We start from the raw sequence: 4976 nt of genomic DNA on the forward strand, positions 1-4976 counted from the left end.
GCAAGTGTCTTCTACTATAGCCTCGGGCCGACCAAAGCCTTGTGAGTGGATTTGGTAGACGGAAACTGAAAGAAGCCTGTCGTATGTATGTATATATATATGTATGTGTGTATGTGTTTGTGTGTCTGTCTTTGTCCCCCCAACATCGCTTGACAACCGATGCTGGTGTGTTTATGTCCCCGTAACTTAGCGGTTCGGCAAAAGAGACCGATAGAATAAGTACTAGGCTTCTAAAGAATAAGTCCTGGGGTCGATTTGCTCGACTAAAAGGTGGTGCTCCAGCATGGCCACAGTCAAAAGACTGAAACAAGTAAAATAGTAAAAAATAGTATATATATATATATATATATATATATAAATGGGTAAGAATATGCCAAGCACAAAATACAGGCAGTACTCTGACCGGACCAAATTTATAAATGTTTTGATGCCATTAGCAACCGTTTGTCCATCTTTTATTATACAGTACATATACATACGTACATACATGTGAGTGTGTGTGTGTGTGTGTGTAAGCATGCATTCTTAAGTGTCATTGGTAATCGCGTATGACCTGGTAGGAGGACATATTTTTTTAGCTATACAAGCGCGCGCGCACACACGCGTGTAGTAAGTGAATTCATCAACGATGTTTTGCTCTTTTATGAGATTGTAGACCAAAGATATGGGTACAAATCTGACACAGATATTATTGAATGTTGTGTCTAATTCTGTTGAAGTGATTCTTGTTCTAGCGCTTTCTCTCTTTTGTTTCTTTTACTTGCTGTTGTTTCATCCATTTTGATTCTGCAATAGTTCATATCTTTATAACTCTCCGCCGTTATTTGCAATTAGTCACCATATTCTCTCATGCAGTTGCAATCAGAACGTTGCATTTAGATGTTTGATAGCATCCTTAGAACGGAATTTCGGGCTCTGCCTTTAACAGCTTTCATATTTCAGTTCACTGCAGATCACAGCCTTGGGAATCCTAATGCTTTCATGCCCAATTGAAAGCAACTGCAAATTCATCACAATAAACGCAATACTAGGCATATTTGCAAACTGCACACCTCGGTTCATGATGTCTCTCCAAGAAATGTTCGTTATAGATCGTAACTGACACAACTGACAGCACATCGTCATTTTTCATGTCGCCGATGCAGTACAGGACACTGCTGCCGCTCAGTGAACTTTGTATTTTGTTGACAGTTTAGTGTCACCTTTCCCCAATCAATTATTGAACTTCCCGAAAGAGAGCGCGCTCCATCACCACCGCCAGGCTTTTGTCATCAGAAAACATACTGTCTAAAATATATGAATTTTTTTCATTTTGAAGTCGATTTGCATCCGTAATGGTTGGAGTTTCATGTTCCAACAATCGGGTTTAGATTTGTAGTATCTTCTGGATATCTTCTAGGGAGTGAGTCACCAGTTCGTAAATACACATCTTGTGGTACTTCCTGGTGGATCACAGAGTAGATATGTTCAACAAGCTATTATCCACTCTCATGTGGATATACACCCCAGCCCTGAATTCACTTGCAAACTTTTCAAGTGCACTATGCAGATATAGAACAAATAATGTTGGAGCAAGTACACAGCCTTGTTTTACTCCATGAATGTCTGAAAAGGAGACCTATTTGTTGCTTCCAAGAGAAACTTCGACTGATATACCTTCATAAAATTGCTTCACAATCTCCACCAATTTGTCTGAGCATTCATTTCTTTTGAAAAGAATCAATAAGCCTTCTCTTCCCATACGAGCAAAAGTCTTCGTAAAGTGGTACGCGTTCTCCTATAGACTTTTCTTGTAAAAATCATATCATTCATGCTTCTAGACATACAAAATCCACAGTAACTTAGGCATTTTAAATAATTTCTTGAGCAGTATTTTTGCTAGTTTTCCATGCAATTGAGAGAAGGGAAAATCCTCAAAAATTTCCACAATTCTGTCGATCAGCCTTCCGTTTGCAAATGGCGACCATCTCTATATAGTTGTATAGTTGTGGGAGGCTACAGCATTGCCTGAATAATTGGAGAAGTCTATAGCGTAATTCCTTCCAAGCATGTTTACAGACTTCTATGAGGAGACTATCAATACCAGAAGCTTTTCCTTATATTATCTCACAGACAGTAATTATTAAATTCCACCATATTCGAGGATAGGTGGAAACTAGCATCCTCCAGAATTTGTAGGCTACAGTCTAAAAATTCAGGAGAAAATCTCGAGGATTTGCTAAATAACTCCCTAAAGTGTTTTAGCATTTTATGATGTCATTTTATGATGGCATCGTTACTCATAGAGAGTTTTCATCTTTCTGGGATCGTATGCTTCTCTCAGACTGGCAAAGAAAGTCTTCATATTATGATAATCAAAATTCAAAATACTTACAGGCATCGTTGATAATTATGTACGTGTCACCAGAACTGAAAGTTCACTTGACAAACTGATCTGACAAACGAAACTGATTATTGGTATGAAATCTGTGCCCATTGACACAAATTTGAACATGCAGAGCGCAATCTAAGAAATCTAATGAATTTATAAGAATCCTGGGTTGGTCCTCGCTGGTGGTAACTTATGAAACTTTACCAGGAGTGGAAAGGAATGGCCAGTTGCAAATTATGAAATTGTGTCTTCAAATATCACCTTTAGTCCCAGATATTATGCAATACAAATCCCAAGTGAACATGGGAACTTATAAAAAGGATATAGAGCTTTGAAAAATTTCGATTCGACTTGGCAAAAGAAGGGTTGAGCCTGAACAAGAAGTACCACAGAGACTTCTCCTCATCACAGAGGTTAGAAAACATGATTACAGAAATTTTCTCAAACCTACAAAATGGTTGAGCCTGAAGTGAAATCCTTATGGAACTATCTATTTTAATCAGATGTACATGCAATAAACAAACTGTTCCTTAAAAAGTTTCCAAGTAACTCAAAAACCTATATATTTATGCTGATTCAATATTAGAAAACAATTACAAACATACCATTCCAAAAGAATTCCTCAATACCATAACACCATCTGGCCTACTCTATCATGAACTGGTGCTAAAAGTTGTTTTGTTATGTTCTTAGGCAAGCGACAAACAAATGAGACAACAATGATAATTGAATGTGAAGTCACATTTGGAGCAATGAAAAGTTATTTTCATTTTATTTTATTTTATTTTACTTTTTTACCTCATATTATTCACAATGACAGAAACAACGAATTTTCTATTCCCATTATAAGGCAACAATTCCCTATCAGTTTTCTTGCAGTGACAATAAATAAAGATTCGGGACCAGAAAATGACAGAATTGAGATCTACTTTGCTCATGGCCAACGATACACAGCATTTTCAGGAGCAAAAGATATTCTTATGTCAACGTCTTCCTTGCCAATAATACCGATGGTCACGCAGAAAATATTGTCTACAATAAATTTTAGGAGATAAATGAAGCTACTGTAGATTATTTGGCTTGTTTCATTGAACTGAGATTTCGTTCTCGAAAATCTGATATAATTTTTTTTCTTGTTTTTTTCACATTGTCACATGACACTTAGCATAAGATTTAGATTGATGCAGCTTTGAATGTCTCTAAGCTACCATCGCTATGATCAATGGAAATTAACATTTTCCTACAAAATTGCAATAGTCTGCCTTGTATCAAAATTATATTAAAATTCTGCAAGCATTTTGGAACAGTTACAAACAATCACTAACGGACTAACAACATTTGTTTCCAGAAAAATCTGCGAGATCTGAAAAGTCAATAATGCATAACAACTTCAATATTCAACGACTAAAATATCGTTTTACATGGAATTTTTCTTTGTCATAGACAATACTGCGTGCACGTATACATACATACACATATACGTACCTGTATGTGTGTATGTGTGCGTGTGTGCGTGTGTGCATATGTATATATACATATGCATATATATGTGTGTATGTATATATATATATATATATATATATATATATATAAATGGATGTATGTATATATTACATATATATGCATATATATTTATTTAGATATGCATGTATGCATGTATGTATAAATATATGGATACAAACACATATGCACATATATATGCATAAATGCATATATACATACATTTATACACACACACACACATTCACATACACACATTCGCACATACACACGCATATATTGTCCGAAATGTATAGTATTAAATATCCATCACGGCTGATCTTATTTCTTTATTGCCCACAAGGGGCTAAACATAGAGGGGACAAACAAGGACAGACAAAAAGATCAAGTCAATTGCATCGACCCCAGTGCGTAACTAGTACTTAATTTATCGACCCCGGAAGGATGAAAGGCAAAGTCGACCTCGGCGGAATTTGAACTCAGAACATAACGGCAGACGAAATACCACTAAGCATTTCGCCCGGCGTGCTAACGATTCTGCCAGCTCACCGCTTTAACCGATCCATCACGGCTGATCTTACCAAACGGTTTCGCGTAAAGAATACAATGGAGTGTTAGGTAACATTCTGATTATATAACTTTACGCTCATCAGAGTTAGCCGATATGGTAGGGAATATAGCGACTGATCTCTGTTGTCGGAGGTAGATTCTATCTCTGACAATAGAGAACAGTCACCATATTCCCTTCCATATCGGTTAACTGTGTGTGTATATATATATATTATAGGCGCGTTGAAGGATTTGGTAGACCGAAACTGAAAGAAGCTCATCATATATATATATATATATATATCAAAATAAGCAACAAGGATATCTAGAGGTAACTCCATTTAATGGTATGTATAAATACATTGTTCTATTAAATGGAGTTGCATGAAACGATCGTACTGCATTACCTCTGGATATCCTTGTTGCTTATTTTGATTTTAATCACCTTACTTTGAAATTGTATGGATAATACCGTACTAAATTCTGGTGCCTAAACTTAAGTACCATATTCACCTGAATCTAATTTTTTGCTGAACTCATCTATCATACCCTAAGT

This window comes from Octopus bimaculoides, chromosome 11, assembly GCF_001194135.2.
Source record: "Octopus bimaculoides isolate UCB-OBI-ISO-001 chromosome 11, ASM119413v2, whole genome shotgun sequence".
Classification (NCBI taxonomy): Eukaryota; Metazoa; Mollusca; class Cephalopoda; order Octopoda; family Octopodidae; genus Octopus; species Octopus bimaculoides.